The 18843-nt window shown below is 47.2% G+C and overlaps 1 long non-coding RNA gene across 1 annotated transcript in view; it reads right to left on the reverse strand.

The window, feature by feature from the left end:
- The window catches only part of LOC146822889 (uncharacterized), a 382498-nt gene that overhangs the window by 62311 nt on the left and 301344 nt on the right, over positions 1-18843 (reverse strand). The window contains exon 5 of the long non-coding RNA XR_014962092.1: positions 14652-14782. This is a non-coding gene — a long non-coding RNA (uncharacterized LOC146822889). The remainder of the gene's footprint in view (positions 1-14651; positions 14783-18843) is intronic.

Here is an 18843-nt window from a genome sequence, read left to right on the forward strand (position 1 = left end):
TATGCATAGGGATGCCTAGGATGGGGTAAGGGACCGGTTGAGATGCCGGCAGACCCAATGGGTCCTTATGTTGACGCAAGCATCTTGGGATCTACTAATTGGTTTCTGGTTACTAATACAGGGGCTACTCGCAGTGCTCTGTCTAAAAAATTGGTTCCTAAGGCTCACCTGTCCGGCACAATGATAACGTCGATAGGATTCGATGGGACACCTACACCTAGCCCACTTTCACAGCCACTTGAATTCAGACTTGATAAATTCACTGAAGCCTGTCCGTTTTTGCTTTCCCCTAACACACCGGACAACATTGTGGGTATCGATATGCTTAAATATTTTCTTGCCACAATACGTTGCTCTCCAGAAGGTGTGCGTGTTATTTTAAATAACAATTATCCAATGGTTGAGAGATTCTGTCTTATCAATGAGGATGCCACTCTGGCGTCCTTACCTATAGTGAAAGGAACACTGTTATTGTTATCATTTCTTGCCTTCCAACATCACAAAGTCTTGTGAAAGAAATTGCAATATTGTAGACAGCAGGTTACCTATTTAGGTCACCTCCTGTCCAAGGGGGGACATGCACTCACACCAAACCACATTCAGACCATTCTGGACACTCCTGTCCAACGCACTCAGAAGGATGTTCGTGCACTGAGTGGCCTCACCTTGTTTTTTGTAGGTAGTTTTTCACACATTATTAAACCTTTGTTGGCCCTTTTTTGCCCCTCCCATAGACTGCTGAGTGGCAGAGCGCCTTTCAACTGTTACGCCAAGCCCTTTGTTCTGCACCAGTATTAGGTACCCCAGACATGTTGATGAGTGACTATTTGTTCCAGTTAACTGACAGCTTGTCTTCTATTTGTCAGCAGGTGCGGGAAGCTCTTCCTTCGTGAGCCCTGCTGTGTTGACAGACCACTGCGACATCCTGGTCATCGAGAAAGGATGAGCTGCGCCACCTGAAGGACCTGAGGAAGTCTTCCCGGACCACACGATCCCTGGTACATCTAGATATCTGCTTCGATCCAGGAAGAAAGACATTTCAGCGCAGAAAGAGACTGTTTGAGCCACTGTCCTGGGTAGTTAAAGACTGACTACAAAGGGGGGTAGCTTATTAGTGACTACTCGTCTCAATGTTAATGAAGAAACCAACGCCTGCCCAGGACCTTAGGGCATCATCTATTTTGTTGTTTGCCAATGAAAATGAGCTTGCCTAAGAAGAAGGAGGTCGCTGCGACAATGTGCAATGGCTGTACAATCTGCATCCTTGGTCTGATTTTGACTGCTGCCATCATCGCTACTGTAATGTAGGTAGTGGAGGAAGTAATGCCTGGAGCCTCCTTACCTAACATTACTGTTACATCACTTGCTGCAAAAGAGCACCATCATTTTGATTTGCTGCAACATGAACAGGGATACTAGCAAAATCTGAGAAACAATTCATTTCTTCAAATGTTGCATCATTCACATCAGCTAAGCAATGCTACTAACTGTTGGGTTTGTGGCAAGATTCCTCCTCATCAGAACATAAAAGAAATCCCATTGTCACCGCTGCCATTCTCTCAAAATGGCTCATGCCCAGCTTGGTTCAAACTTCTATATGCCTCTAATGAACAAAGTCTGTTACCCCAAGGAAGATGGGGACCCATAAGCAAAAGGGACTGCTTTAGAAATGGAAGAATATAGTAAAGGAAGTGAAGGTACAAAGTATGTGTACCCAAATTCTAGGTCGGCTAAAGTAAATGGACCACTTGTTATCTCTGTTGCCATGACCACTGCCCCCCTTTGTGTACAAAGTACAGGCAATGTGCCACAGTAACTGTACTGCAGTGTTGCAGATGTCTACGAGAGGCTGAAGCAGTTTCCTTGCATCACATCACACTTCTTTTGTTTGTGGAACTAAGGCATACTATTTCCTACCTCCAGGCTGGTCTGGTACCTGTTACATAGCCTTCCTTCTACCACCTGTGTTTTTAGCTCCACCAACCTACCATCAAGATTTGCAATTGTTCAATCACTATGCTGGTAGTAGGGGAAAACGTGCAATCGATGTCTCTGTAGTCGACCAGACAGAGACCACATGGGAACCATATAAACTGGAGCATGCTGTATCATCTGATCCGGCTGTCGTGTCTTCAAACCTGACAATTCACCTTCTGTATATGCGGTCATCTCCAAACTACACAAAATAGCTACTGAGATGTATCAAGATTCAGGAGCATGGACTTGGGCTGGATGGTTCTGGAGCGTATTTTCTGTATGGGGCTTAAAAATATTTTCGGCCTCATTGATAATTATTGCAATTCTCTTCTCTTGTTGTTTATGTATCCAATGCGGGCCAATGCTTTGTTCCCTCTGTATTTTCACTTGTACTGCTTGTCTACCATCTAAAACAAATGTCCAAAATGTAAATGCCCATTTACCAATAGACCGAGAAGTCAGTGATATGTTGCTTATCGATATGCATGATATTTATCGTACCCCTTTTTTTTTAAACGTACGAAAATGTCTTAGCTTATGCCAAAAGGGCCGTCTGTGGAAAAAGAGTAATATTTTACTTGGCATAAGCTGCAGCCATTTTCGCTGTGGTGTCCAATTAAGTTTCTTTCGTAATTCTTTCGTCTTTTCACTCCTGTTAACTGTCAATCATTTCTGCTGCCATAAGCACTCCTGCTCCCCCTCCCACTTTGCTGACCAAGTGGTTATTCATCTGCCCTTGTTTGTTGAAAAGTATTTCAACAACGTGTCCTTCCTATTTCTGTTCACATGCTTACACTGCAGAAAAACTGTATAAAAGCCCTGTGTTCTGTGACTTCAGTGTACTACCACAGGCAGCACCTGAGAGTGCTGTGTGGACGTGGTCCTACTCATGAGTGATTAATAAACTTGTTATTTATTCCTACCCCAGTGCTGATCTCTATTTTGTTGGTCTTGGAACCCGTGGACAAAAGGGTGACCCTGCACCAGTGTACCCCTAAAAAGAAACGCGTTACTTACCTGTAACAGCGGTTATCCAGTATTGGTGTCTTTCATAGATTCACATGCCTGAATCATTCCCCGTCGTCGAGACGGGAGCCTCCGGTACATAGAAAAGTAATGTCCTATAGACATACATAGAGAAAAATAGGCTTAAGGGCCTCCCCTTAGTAGCCTATCCTTGTCCTTATGTAAAAAGGACCAAACTCTTAGGGCCAGCCAATCAGCTATCACCTCCCTCTAGAACCTTCCTGACAGGAGCCTCAGTCACTCAGATTTTCGTACGCACTAGGCTAGGTAGGCGTAATACAGTTAGAGGGAGACGTGAGTCCTTCCAGGGGAGGCGGGAGGGTTGCATGTGAATCTATGAAAGACACCAATACTGGATAACCGCTGTTACAGGTAAGTAACGCGTTTCTTATCCAGTATTAGGGGTGTCTTTCATAGATTCACATGCCTGAATCAGAGTAGTCAGCAATACATTATGCACATTTCTGATATAATCATGCCATATACACATTTTAGATAATACACATATTACTATGCGAGTTTGAAACATTGGCATACATCAATACATTATATCAGCAAGAGATGTGCATACCAGGATGGCGGGATGTTGGAAGGCTCACCTCACTGGAATAGATGGCGAAGCACCGCCTGGCCCACTGCCGCATCCTTCATAAGTTCAGCATCCAGGCAGTAGTGTCTGGAGAAGGTGTGCGGTGACTTCCACGTCGCCGCTCTACATATGTCCAAAATCGGCACCCCAGCGAACAGTGCTGCTGATGTGGACATCGCTCTGGTGGAATGCGCTTCCACCCTGTCCCTCAAAGGCCGTCCGGCCCCGTCATGGCAGAATGCTATCGCTGATGAGATCCACCGTGAGATGCTCTGTTTCGTTAGAGGCATACCCATCCTTGGCCTACTGTAGGCCACAAATAGCTGTGATGACTTCCTGAAGCTCTTTGTTTTGTCTATGTAAAACTTTAGACACCTTTTGAGGTCCAGAGAGTGGAGCGTCCTTTCTGCTGCCGTGGTAGGGTTTGCAAAGAAGGAACGTAGAACCACTGGTTCATTGAGGTGAAAGTCTGAAGGCACTTTCGGTATGAATTTGGGATTTGTCCTCAGCACCACCCTGTCCTGTCTGAACTGCATGAAGGGTTCCTGAATGGAGAGAGCTTGAAGCTCGCTGACTCTCCTGGCAGATGTTAGAGCGAGGAGCAGAGCCGTTTTCCATGAGATGTACTTGATGGAAGTTCGAGGAATGGGCTCAAAAGGGTGCTTCATGAGTTGGTTAAGGACCAAATTGAGGTGCCACGTCGGTGGGACCCGCCTAGGTCTTGGGAAGGACCTATATAGTCCCTTTAGGAACTGTTTGATAAGCCTACTGGATCAGAGAGACAGTCCCTTGTAAGTCCTGGTGAAACGTGAAATGGCCGCCAGATGCACCTTTATGGATGCATGCGCCAATCCTGACTGTGCCAAGTGTAGTAGATATGGCAATATCTGTTCAGGTGTGATATGGAGTGGTCTCAGGCCTTTCTCTAGACACCATACGCAGAATCGTTTCCATTTGAGAGAGTAGGTTTTGTTGGTACTGTCCGCTCTCGCTTTTGCCAGCACGTCCCTGCAATCCTGCGGGATGTTTAAATGACAGAACTCTCTGTGCTCAGGAGCCAGGCCGATAACCTGAGCGATTGCAGGTTCGGGTATTGCACCTGCCCGTTGGACATTGTCAGCAGGTTCGGGTGCTGTTTCAGACGAATCGGTGTCCTGATGGAGAGGCGATGAAGATCCGAGAACCAGTGCTGTCTCGGCCAGAACGGGGCAATTAGGATCAGGGTACAGGGCTCCGCCTTCATCTTCCTGAGGACCCTGGAAATCATCGGAAATGGCGGAAAAGCGTACGCAAATACGCTGAACCAACCTATGGAAAAGGCATTTCCGAGTGACCTTGGTTGAGGATGCCAGCTTGCGTAGTTTGGGCATTTGGCGTTCTCCTTGGTGGCAAACAGGTCGACTCCTGGGACCCCCAATTCCGAGAATATCTGAGCCAGCGTATTCTCGTCGAGCTCCCATTCGTGGGAGAGGGATTTCTGTCTGCTTAGGGCGTCTGCAATGGTGTTGTCCTTGCCCGGGACATAGTCCGCCCTGAGAGTGATCCCATGGAGAACAAGCCAATTCCAGATCTTTTGCGATTCGCGTGATAGAGTGGCGTTCCTCCCTGTTTGTTGAGATAGTGCATCGTCGTGGTGTTGTCCGTTCTGACGAGCACCTGGGAGTTCTGGATGCGAGGTAAAAAGGCTTGCAGCGCCAGATACACAGCCCTCAATTCCAGAAGATTGATATGGAGATGCTGCTCCTGACCTGTCCATTTGCCGCTTATTTGGAGGTCCTGTAGGACAGCTCCCCAGCCTGCCAGAGATGCATCGGTGGTGATCACCAGCGGTGCTGCTGGAAGCAGGAATGGCAGTCCTATAGACAAATTCCTGTGATCTCTCCACCATTCCAGGTTCTTGGATATTTGCGGTGTGATCCTCACAATGTCTTCGAACGAACCTGTACTCTGAGTCCATTGGTTCGTGAGGGCTTCTTGCAATGGACGCATCCGAAGTCTGCAGTGAGGGATGAGGAGTATACAAGAAGACATCATTCCTAGGAGTGATTTGTAGGTTCAAACTCTTAGGGACTTCCTTGATGCCACAGCCGTGGCCAGAGATATTATGTTGTTTTTCCTTTCCTCTGAAGGAAATGCCCTTGCGCATTCCGTGTTCAAGGTCGCCCCGAGGAAGGTGATGCTTCTTGTTGGGGACATATAGGATTTCTGGTGATTGAGAGTCAATCCTAGATGTTGAAAAAGATTGGTGCAGGCGTTGGAGGATTTGGTTGCGCCTGCAGCTGAAGGTGCCTTTACCAGCCAGTCGTCGAGGTAGGGGAAGACTTGGTGACCCATTTGACGCAGGAAAGCTGCCACAGGTGAAAGGCACTTGGTGAAAATCCGCGGAGCGGATTTGAGGCCAAACGGTAGGACCTTGAATTGGTAGTGCTGTTCTGCCACCTCGAAACGTAGAAACTTTCTGTGCCCCCTGAGTAAAGGGATGTGACAGTAGGCATCCTGAAGATCCAAAGATGTCATGAAATCTCCTTTTTCTAGAATGCCTAGAATTTCTTGGATCGTCACCATCCTGAACGACTGACTCTTCAGGAAAGAGTTGAGTGCCCTGAGGTCTAGAATGGGCCTCCACTTCTTCTCCTTCTTGCGTATAAGAAAGAAGCGGGAATAGAATCCTTTCTCCCTCTGAGACGATGGAACTCGCTCGATCGCTCCCTTCTTCAACATCGCAGATATTTCTCGGAGTAGCAGTCGCAGATGTTTGTGTGGGCACCTGCGGGGAGGGGTTGCAGGTGGGATGGTGGTGAATTCTAGGGAATGGCCGAATCTTATTAATTGAAGTACCCATCGATCTGTGGTGATGAGATGCCAATTTTCTAGGAAATGGGTCAATTTTCCTCCAATCTTTGATGAGGGAGATAGTCGCTGGACTGGCTGGAGTAACTGGTCACTGGCGTCCGCCGGTGCCCCTCTTCTGGTTTTTACCCCTGAAGTTTGATCTCCCATAAGAAGTCTGACGACCTTGTTGTTGCTTCTGCTGGTACTGGGATTTATTCTGGTAGGAATACGAGGACCTATTCTGATAGGATCCCCTGTAGGAGGACTGGCCTCTGGATTTGTTGCCTCGAAAGGACTGATTCCTTGCCTGCAAAGTACCAAGCGCTCTAGCCGTATCAGTGTCTTTCTTGATTGCTTGGAGCGCCTCGTCAATTTTATCCCCGAAAAGGTGTTGGCCGTCGAAGGGCATGTCCAGCACTTTCGTCTGCACTTCCTGCCTGAACGATGTTGCCTTAAGCCATCCCTGACGGCGCAGGACTGCAGCCCCAGCCAGTTGACGAAAGCCGGTCATGGCCACATCTATGGCACAATCAATGATCTCTGTTTGGCCCTCAGTAAGTAGTGCCTTGACCTCCTCCTGAACTGCGCTTGGCAGCTCCGCTATATATGGGGCTATATCCTCCCAAAGTTGGCGGTTATAACGCCCTAACAGGGCTATGGAGTTGGCCACCTTGATGGTCATCGCCGATGTGGTAGAAAACCTTTTACCAATCGTGTCCAACTTCCTGCCTTCCTTGTCTGGTGGGGCTGACAGAGGAGAGGAAGGATTGCGAGAATTCTTCTGGGCCGCCTGGGTTACGACCGAATCCGGTTTCGGCTGCCCATTAAGGCAAGCTGGCGCCGTGGTTGGAGCCTTGTACTTTTTATCCAGGCGTGGAACAACCGCAGGAACGGAGGCCGGCGTCAGCATCAGTTTCTTTCCCTGGTCCCAGAGAAAGTCAATAATTGGGATCGACTTCGTCGTCTTCTTTGTCTGCTCCTTGAAGTCATGCAAGAAACACTCAGTCTCAGTCGATTCCATCACCATATGAAACCGTGTCGCTGCTCTTTCCACTATCTTATGGAAACCGCCAATATCCACTGGTGGTGAATCTGCTTGGCGCGGTTGCGGGGAAGCTGGGGAGGATGCCACATACTCCTCCTCCTCATCCTGATCCGTCTGGTCTTCCTGGACTTCCCCCTCTTCCATCTCTTCAGCCTCCTCATCCGATGACTCTATCACCTGAGGTGGCACTGTCTCCTGGCGGACCTGAGTAGTTGGCCGTGTCTGTTTTGGGGTTGTCGTTGGTGGATTTGTAGTACGCATCGGGCCCCCTGTCTCAAGTGCCGGTGATTCCGGAAAACGTTGTTTGTGGTCCCGGATAAGGTATTTGAGATCATTAACAATTGACAGGGGAAGGCATACCATCGGGGTGACCTCCGTGCGAACCTGATCCCTGACAGGGTGTTCCTGGCAGCTCATCTCCTCCTGTTCTTCGTCCGTGCTCTGACATTTGACGTGCAGCTCAGAAGGGGAAGTAGCCTGATCCAGGAGTTCTTCTTCAGACTCCTCACTCTGAAGAATCTCCATAGGCAAATGAGTTTGCACCTTACTTGGAGACGTCGTTTCTGGTGTAATCTGTTTCCTGGTCAGTTTGCCAGATCCAGAACCCTGTACAGGATCCCCTGCCGTCGTCCGTGTTGTTGTCGACGGTGGTAGGGTCATAGACGACGTTTCTACGAGTTTGGATTTTTTCCATGGCTCAGAAATACCTATGGTCGACGACGATTTCTCCGTCGACGATACCCTCGTCGACGGCATGGCCTTCGTCGACGGCGTTCCCGTCGTCGATGTTTTCCTCGTCGACGATGCGCTCGTCGACGATTCATTTGTCGTCGACGCCTTTGTCGTCGACGCCTTCGTCGTCGACGCCTTCGTCGTCGACGCCTTCGTCGTCGACGCCTTCGTAGTCGACGCTTTCATCGTCGTCGCCTTCGTCGTCGACATCTTCGTCGTCGACATCTTCGTCGTCGACGTCTTCGTCGTCGACTCTCCCGTCGACGGGGGGCTCCTCACCGACGATGTCGTCGTCGACGGGACAATCTTCGTCGTCGACGAGGTCTTGGACGTCGACGACGGCTTTAGCAGTATAACAGATGAAATAGGTGTACCTGCTGACGACGATGAAGGGGTGGTCGTCGTCGACGAGAAGACTGACGACGCGGTCGTCATTGACACAGTTGTCGTCGCTGTGGAGACATAACCTGGTGCCCCAACTCGTTTTTGCGCTGAGGAGGTTGTCGCAATTTTGCTGGCCGACTGGGTAGGCTTCTTAATAGTCTGAGAATCCTTGTCAGACACTGAAGATTTGGAAGATCTTGCCTCTGAAGACTTATTGAGTGCCTTCATAGGAGGAGTGTCTGAGGGGCCAGGAGACGTCACTCTCGGCCTCTTCAGGGAGACTTCAGTGCTCCTTGAAAAGCTTCCCTCTGAGGACACCACACTCTCCCTGTCCTTAAGCCTGTCCAGCCAGATAAGCAGACGACCTTCTCTGTCCCTCAAGGTCTTGTGAGGGAAAGACCTACATATTTTACAGTCCTTAGGCACGTGGTCAGGATAAAGGCAATATAGGCAGAGGTCATGCTTGTCGTCCACATGTAGACTCTTCTTCCCACATGAAGAGCAGGCCCTGAAAAGGGCTTTCTTCTGGGATTCAGACATGCCAGAATTTTTAGAAGAAATAAATCACTCACTGCAATAATAAGTGGCCTGAAGCAATCTCTGTTAAAGTCCCTGAAGAAATAAGTCACTTTTAAAGTGAACAATCTGGTTTTAAAGAAATCCTGAGGAGAACTCAGGCTGGAGACTCTCTAGCACAACGTGCGGTAGAAAATCTGAGGGACTGAGGCTCCTGTCAGGAAGGTTCTAGAGGGAGGTGATAGCTGATTGGCTGGCCCTAAGAGTTTGGTCCCTTTTACATAAGGACAAGGATAGGCTACTAAGGGGAGGCCCTTAGGCCTATTTTTCTCTATGTATGTCTATAGGACATTACTTTTCTATGTACCGGAGGCTCCCGTCTCGACGACGGGGAATGATTCAGGCATGTGAATCTATGAAAGACACCCCTAATACTGGATAAGGTACAGTTCCACAGTTTGCTTGGTCCAGCTTGCTCAACTGACAATGTTGCAGACATGGGCCTTTATGCATAAAGTTCCCTACCCTCTGCCACACCATTAAACTAGCCAGTCCATACTAAAAGCTCACTCTATATTCATACAGCTTGACCACGGTAAGGGTGGCGTGGCCTGTGCAATGCTCACCTGCAGGGCTTTAAGTGGGCCGGGTCTCACCGGTGCTGAGCACTGCCAGTTTTTTAAAGAGGTCCTCAAAATGGGTCTCTATCGGGCTCTGTTTTGTGCCCTGGCACAGGCAGTCCGTTTTTTTCCGGACAGCAGTGACAGCAGGCACATCGATGTGCGCTGCTCACACTGGTCACTTCTCATTAGTGGAAAAGATAGGGCATGAGGTCATGTCAGGTGAGCGTTGTAGGGGAAGGGAAATCCTTTAGAGAGTCGTTTTCTCTCTGGATTTCCATTCTCTTTTTGAAACTCAGAAGCTACAACATTGTCATGGTGTCACCAGGGCTTTAAGTGGAAGCTTTTTCAATATTATATACAACGAGCCATAGTTCCTGTTATTTATCTTATGCAACTAACAACCATTGACAAAGCCAATAGTTCTGACTTGTAGGTATGATGTTACTTTTAGTATCATATAAATGGATGCAGTGGCAGAAACAGCAAAATACAAGTCGGGTCACACTATCTGACCTAAGCACAGATTTGTAGCTTATGTGTTTTAAGCCACGCCCTTAATTACATTGGCCACGCCCCTTCGAGAGCCTCCACAATTTTTTTCATCCCACTTAAAGCCCTGCTCACCTGCCTTTTTACCGTGAGGCCGGATGTTCCCACACACACACAATGAAAGATGAGCACGAGCGCCTCCAGTTCTCACAGTAAATACAAGAGTGGGTTTCAAACCATTTTTATATTTAACCCGGCAAAATGTTAAACATATGGTTCTCTTAGAAGAAGGAAAAACATTGCAACGCTCTCTATTTTTAACCACATGTGTTAAACAGTTTAATTTACTGGACGCGCTGCATTCTGGCGAGTTTTTGTTGCTGCTAATGTCACTTCAGAACTCACTGTAAACGTCTATTTCACATGCGTGGAAGAACAGCCAAACAAGCCGTGACTAGATTAATGGAAAACACCGACGCATTGATTTAATCCAATTTTAAAATGGGAAAAATCACGCCGGCGCGGTGTTGTCCTTTGTGGGAAACATCTGCTTTTTACACGGACAGTCTGGGTGAACTCTTTTAACACGGAGTCTAAATGTACTAGTCATAACGCCCTGCGAGCCCGGGGTTGGTTGGTGGGTGGGCAATGCAGATGTGTTTCCATGATATACATCTGCTTTACACATCTTTCATTCTCTTGTTTATTCTGACGCCCGCTGGAGTGGTGTTATCTGGGGCTAAGGCCTGAGTTATGTAGTTCAAGCCCCACACCACTCCCTATCTGCCAGGCACGGGGGGGTAGCCTATCAGTCGCCTGTCACTGCGAGATGGCCGCCACGCTAACACCTCAGCTGACGTCTAGGCCTCAGTAAATAAACGGGCCTTCAAAGCCACGTCCCCCTCACAATCTCTGGAATGTCACTGGAAAGGATAATGGCGTGTATTTGCATTCGAAAGCACGGAGTCATATTCAGAAGCAAGGACCGTTCCTCTGGGGTATCGGTGTGGCAGAAAAAACACAGTCAGTAGCTAAGGGTGCCAAGATCTCTACTCCGAGCAAGAACAATTTCGTAAAATAAATCGATGACCATTTGAAGGTAAGCCAATACTTTATTGGGAATACAGTGGAGCATGGTGCTCCCACACCAACCAGCAGGTAACGGACTCCTGTAGAACCCCACACACAACAGAATACATTATAACATCCCAAACGCGTGTTCAAGTTACAGCAAACAAGTACAAGCATAGTACAGGCACAAACTATATACAAAGATGGACATTTGTGCACCCACGGGCATGCTGGCATACATTAGACCATTTGGTAATGGTTCTTGTGAGAAAATATAACAAAAATCATTCCAAAGTGGCTGCCTTTGTATACGCATGCCTGCCCGTGTGGGAATGGGTTTGTTCTAGTTTACCACACAAAAAAATGCCATTCTGAAGTGGCCATCTGCCACCACTTGCTTTGCCAATGCTGCGCCACAATTATACAAGCACTGGCAAAGCCAGTATCTGTGAACAGCGGGCAATGAGCAACTCGATGGGTTGTGCAGGGAGAGAGAGAGCGAGAGAGAGAGAGTGAGAGCAGGAGGGGTTGGAGAACAGTCAAATAGAGGGTATCAAGTGGGGGAGGGAGAGTGCAAAGGACTTTCATGTCGAGAAGAAGGCACTCTGACTCTGCAGGATAGAATCATTTCAAGTCCACAGCCAGCACACTGGGCACCACTTCCTGCATGGAGTGGGTGAGAAGCAAGGCATTCTAGTGGGAAACAGGTCTGCGACTGCATGAATGGAGACAAGCTCCTCTAGAAATAGAAACAATTATAGTTTAGTGTAAGTATCTGGCTCTGTGTATCTGGCGCTGTGTCGTCTGTCCACTCCAACATGCGCGACCACAGCAGCTGGGGACATAGAGAAACCTGGTTGGGCATGCTGCGAGCTAAACAGTACCATAGGTGGTGAGCCAACAAAGGCCATGGAAAGGCCCCAGCTATATTTTTGGCTAATGGTGTATGGAGAGCCATGTGTGCGGCTAGGAGTAGTTGCAGAGATGCACTGCATGAGTGTTCCATGGAGAACAGGGCAGGGCTGTACGGGTACCAGATCCGGAAGTCAAGCACTCCATAGAAGGTGGAAGGATGGAAAAAAACACCCAGCAGTGTTTCGTGAGACAGACGGTAGCCATTACCTCCTCGTCCATCTTCCTGGATGCAGTTTTTACGCATTAGTTACTTCTGCTTTCTGCTAGCTGAAACCCAAAAAGTTCCCCCAAGATGGCCCCATTACCCAGGAGCCACAACAAAAGGGAGGAACTAACAAAGCACTTCCTGTAACATATCACGCCAAAAAGACAACAGTAGAACAGGAAATAGTCAACTGCCATGCCCGGGTGGGAAGGCAGGACTCAGGACTGCATCCAGAAAGGAGCCATCACATTAAGGTGTGTCTGCTATTACATGCCCATAAGCCATTTATTGAACAGGGGCTCCGATAAGTAATTAAAGCAGGCTCCCAGGCAAAAAAGGCCTAAAGAGTGGCACGCTGGATTGAGCAAACAGAGAAGCAGCACACATTTAGCAAGGCGAGTGTGCATTGTTGAGGTTCTCGGACACCTTTTAAATGCAGAGTAGGAGGCTCATGTACACTCCTTGATCCTGATCCTTGATGGGGGTTTCTGACTGCACCTAACATAGATGGCTGTTCAAAGACTCTATAAGGGTCCAGGACGTTACTGGTGTACATTAATCAAAGGTGGAGTTACATCTCATTAGACTTAGAGCCTGATTACGAGTATGGCGTACCACAGGACTGCCGTATTTGTGGTGGCGGTCTGACTGCTGCCACACTGCGCCTCCAACCACAGTATTCAGAGTGTTGCGGTCGGATTGACACATGACCGCCGGCTCCACCGGGATCAGGGTTCCTGCTGGGCTGGCGGTCTGCAACCAGCATGAATATGCTGGCGGGACACCTGCTGGCACCTCCAAGCATATTACGAGTTGCCTTTTCACCACCCTTTTTATGGCGGTGTGCCCACCATGAAAAGGGTGGCAGAGAGGTACCTAAGGGGAATCTGCCCTTGCCGGATTTGGGCATGGAGGAGGGGCATATGGTGTGCCCCCTGCAATTCGTCCCGTTCCTGCATGGTGCAGCATGCAAGACATACAGCGCTGGAACGTGCTGCAGGCCCTGTCACAGCTGCGGGCTGGATGCTAGGTTCTCCTATGAGCCTAACAGCCCACCACAGTGAGAACACCGCAGCATCGCCCGCCCGACCTGGATTCAACTCTGAATCCGGTTGGCGGCCACACCACAGCTTTGGTGGTCCTCCTACAGATGGAGCGATAGCGGTGCTGCAGGAGGACCGCCAAAGTCGTAATCAGACCCATAATCCTGTACAAATTAAAAAATGACACACTACACTGCTGAAAAAGAAAATTGTGACACAAACTGAGACAGTAGATCAAAAATCAATCTGATCAAAAGGGACCGGGTTATTGTAGGTGCACTAGTACAACCATTCTCTTGATGCTATTCCAACATTATAATAGTAAAACAAAAGCAACACACTGTCAACCAACTGATTTTGCTTAGAAAATACATGATGGAACTGAAAACAGTTTATGTTCATCTTTTTAAACTAATGCCACAGAAGTTTTCTAAACATCTGCTGGCACTGGTGAACATGTTCTAAATGCATTGATGAACGTTCTAAAGGGCATCATCATGGGGTAATTGCTCTCCACTCTCATACCCACCAGCTTTACTTTGGGGTTGAGACGCATAATTATGAGGGTGGGCAATTATTTCATGTTAATTGTTCATCAAATCATTCATTAATCCTACGTCAGTCTAAAGGAGTGCTACATTGGCATGCAATTAACAATCAATATAGTTGTGGAGCTGGGTTTAAAATCATTGTAAGAATTTTTTTGGGTCTTTAGCACTGTTTAAGATGAATGATCTGAGTCTGTAGAGATATATTGTAAACCATCTATGAATCTACGGAGAAGTACAAGTTATTATGTGCAATTGAGAAATAACAGATTGGTGTTTATTGAATTTTTGTGCTCAATTGAGACTTTCCACCATGACCAGGGATAGAGTTTTCGAAACCATATACTGATTGGATGAGAGGCAATATAGTTGAAAGTCAATTTTCACAATTGAGCACAGAAAGAAAGGTCGTAAGCATGGAGTCTTTTTCATTGTTTTATTTTCAGGTGTGGTTGGTATGTGATCAATTGGACCAGCCAACGCGTTTCGCGCAAACATGGGCTTCTTCAGGGCAAGGAGAGGTAAGAGTTGGGTTATGTCCTCGGTACGCAAAGCCAAAAGAATGGATGTATAAGAGCCTATGCGGTTCGTTGGTTTTATTCAGTTCAAGGGAAGAACCACACTCAGCAGTGAGGTATACTTCAAACGATATTCACCGTGTGTGCGATATGGAGCCGTGTCCGGATAATGTCCTGGCGTCTTCAGGTCGCTTTGTGACTAGTCCAGGTTGTGCAGTCTTCTATGACCCGGCTGATCTTTTTCTTTTTTAGTTTTCGAAACCGTCCACCTAAAATAAGAAAACAGATAGTTCAGAAGAGCACTGTAATCAGTTACCTTGAAAATGTTGTAACTGTTTTATATCCGTTCTTAGCACCTGCAGTGGGGTTTTAAATGGAGTTCTCCTTGCATTTCAAAATGCAATCACACCAAGTTGCATCTCTGAATGCTGTCAGCACTGCCAGAGAAGTGCGATTTTACCTCCAGACCACCACAGGTACAGGTCGGGTTCAAGAGAGCCAGAGATCCAGCTTTGGAACCAGGGAACCAGAGTTCTGATCGTGGTTCCCTGCTACAAAGAATTATGTCTGTGAGCTTCGGGACTGGGAAAAATGAGCCCACCCTCTTTCAACTTTAAGATGTTTCTCTTCTTAATAATCCACTGTTGGGTGATCAAGGCCAGACTGAGAACAGCAACCTGCCCTGGCAGATTGCTGTTTGACCGGCCCTGGGAGCGGGGGGTAGGGGTGAGCGGTACTAGTAAAAATCACTGTTACAGGGGGCCGATACTGCTGCAAAACCGCCCCCCAGTGACAAACCTGGCCCCCACAGCCAGAAAAACGGCCCCACCCCTCCAGAGCACCAGGGAAATGCCCAGTACCCATTACGGCCAGTCCGGCCCTGTGGGTGATCTCTGAAACACACATTACTCAATACTCATACCTGAGACATCAGGTTTTCTCTGCTTAGTTAAGAGTTCCAAATGCCAGCCACTGAGCACTCTATCATTCTATCCATCCACTTCATCACTGAGCAAGGAACTCATGTTATATAAACACACATGTGCGCACCACACACAGAGATACCACACACTCCTCTTCATATGCAGAGGAAGCTTATCACCCAAATTGTTCAATACAATACCGCACGCCTGCAAAAGCCACAGTGTAGGTTCAGTTAAGATATTGTTCAATATTACAGTAAGTAAAAGCAATGTTGTAGATATCTATGTGTATGCTAAATGAACATCAGTGTAGTATGATCTATAATACATAATAACAGGGCTATTTGGATATTTAATTGCACTATTCAAGAGTTTCAAGCGTTCTACAAACAAACAAAACAAGCATTGGCATAGCCAATAGGTCTCGCTTTTGGGACCTTATAAGTGTTTAGCCATGCAACAGTTGCATAACTAAATACTTATGAGGTCCCAAAAGCGAGACCTATTGGCTATGCCAATGCTTGTTTCTGTTTCTTACTGCTCTGTAGTAATGGCGGCGCACGTGTGCCACCATTACTACATAGAAGTAATAAACTGGAAAAAAAACCTGGCTCACGGAGAACATCAAAGCGGCTGTGCGGCCACAAAAGTGAAAGTGATCACAATCGCGATCAAACATCAAAGCGGCCGTGAAAGTGAGGCGCGCGCGCCAGCGCACATTCACTGTAGCTCTAGGCTACAGTGGTAGCACTGTTTTGAGCCCTCACAAAAAGTCTCGCCAGACCAGCGCACGCGCTGGGTCAGGCGAGACCTAAAAAATCAACATCATATCATAAATGAGGAGGGCCAAGTAAATGGCTCGAGTCTCGCAGCATTTACTTAACCTGATCCGTTTATTGAGTTAAAAAACGTACAGAACAGCACTATTTATTAAATCAAGTGAGGAGAAGCACAATAAAGTCAGTGCCAGCGAGATAATCACATTTGTACTTTTAAACATCCTTAGCAGGACACCAGGCAGCTGTCAAAAGAGTCCCGTCGCATACATCCAACCCAACACAGCAGCATCGGTCACATGGCTAGGGCTAGGAAAACAACTTTAAAAGTGAATCCTGTTGTCCACATCTTATGCTGCTCATGAACATAAAACTATGCGGGCGGGCATTATCTTCGCATCATTAAGGTATAATATTTCTCAGACTTCCGCCTCTTTCACAGACTAAACAGCTTTATGGCAGCTAAGTGGCGTTAGCTTCTTTCCAGGCCAGTCCTGCTTCCATCATGTTGGCCAGGCTCTGTGGGTTGAAGGCTGACTGCCAAGGTTTATGTGCAACATTCAAGTCATAAGAAGACTCCAGACACTGACTCTTGCTTAGGTCAACAGCCGGACCACACTGAGAAGAGTCATTTTAAAACCTATTCTTGAGCGGCAAAAGTTAATGCGCTTTGGGGAGTGTCCTATATAAATTGATCCTAATATACCATTTAGAAATATATGGCCGGGTTGCCATTTTGACTCAAATAGCTTCTTTGGGTTAAATGCCTGCCCAGGGATGCTCTATATAGAAATCTTCAGGCTTCTGCATGACGCCCAGCCTTCTTTGGCCTTAGAGCACGCCCGCAAGGACGTATTGATAATCTCCCCTAACGTGTCACCAGTGAGACAAGCTGCGGCACGGATATGCAGCCTCCTATCCTGGGGCACTTCCCAGCATGACAGGATGACGACTTGAATGAGATCACAGCCTATATTTCTCAAGGGATCGTGGACAGGAGTTAAACAAGGCTGCTCAGTCCATGTGGGACGGTGGAAAATCTTACCGGAAAAGCACTCACGGAAAAAAACACCGCATGGTGCCCATTTAGAAACCAAGCAAGCTTTTTTTTCCGTAAAACTCATTAAATAATGATCAATTACTGAACCAATCCTAGACTTGGAATAGAAGTGAACTGGATAATCCATAACCTTTACTGTCAAAAAGATGGCAAATATATTTCAATTATGTTAATCCCATTTCGGCCTAACCATGTTACTGCCTGGAAGTGAAAATACAGTTAATGGAGTCGCAACCTCGCTGGAGCAGGCGTTGCGTGGCCCAGTTGGAGGACGTGCCAGCAGTGACACAGCTTGAATGCAGAGGTGCTCTCACTTTCAGCGCTGTTTTCACTGTATTATTATTATTTTTTTTAGCACCTTTTTTTTTTATACAGCGCGAACTCGACCCGAAGGTTTTGGAGCGCTTGACATGAGCACCAGTTTTATTACAGACGGACACAATAATTTTTAGGCCCTGGGAGGTTACTTGATTTGCCCAGAATCACAGGATGCCCGAGCCTCCATCCACGCTCGAACCTGGTTCCTCCCCTTCAAGGCTGGCAGCTTTAGCCGTCAAGCCACATTAACCTTCCCGTCGCACATGTATACTGTGCAGGGCTGCAAGACCTGTTGGCACACTTAGTTGCCCGGAAATAAGATCCGCGTTGAGACCAGAACCCCACCAATCCGCAGGCCTGTTACATGGCTGACAAAGTTCGTGGCCTGTGGAAATAATTGAGCATAATTCAAAAGAAAAGAACACTGTAAAGTTGTCACCAAACTGCTCTTGTGCAGGTTTATTGCTGAATACGCGCTTTCCCAAGCAGGCTGAGCTGGTCAAATCAATCCAGAGAAGGTAATAATACTAAGTGGAAGAGACAGGCATCATGGAATCTGAACATCTGACAGTCTGGATGGACTAATAACAGAGTCGAACTGTGAGAGAAAACAGACTGGGGGACCAAAATGAAAGTGGTCCTCCATTAGGAAATCAGATAGCCTATAAATATAAAGTAAGTGTCCCACATTTGCAAATCGAAGCAGTGTTGAACTTGTAAAGTTATGCTTTCTAGGTGTTTTGCAAGGTATGGAAGAATGCATGCATTTTTGCTGTCTGCGGGAAATGTTGGCGGTCACATTAGGGAAATAACTGCAGAAAGCAACACAAAAGCCTTCCACTGCATAACAGCATGTGTTACTGCATTTTTAGTAACTTTTGAACCGTTTGAGTTAGAAGCAAAATTTCTTTTTTGCAAAAATCTGCAGATTATGCAGCAGCTGATGGAATATGTGGAGAAATGCGGCAAATCTATAACTATGCGAAAAGCACCACCACCACACAATCGCATAATTCTATTGGCACTGCCTATAGGCCAGTCCGACCCTCACTAATAACAAGAGGTATCTGAGTAATACTCGTTTTTGAATCTCAGAAGGATGAGAGACTGTGCAAACAGCAGAACTTAAACATACGACTTTGAGGTAACATAGCGATGTGTTTGCAGCATGCATTAGTCCACCTTTACTACTTGCTAATGTAAATCTCTCAGACATAAGTCTAGGTGGTGGCACTCTTCACATCATAAATGGC

The sequence above is a fragment of the Triturus cristatus genome, chromosome 5_2 (assembly GCF_964204655.1).
Source record: "Triturus cristatus chromosome 5_2, aTriCri1.1, whole genome shotgun sequence".
Taxonomy (NCBI): domain Eukaryota; kingdom Metazoa; phylum Chordata; class Amphibia; order Caudata; family Salamandridae; genus Triturus; species Triturus cristatus.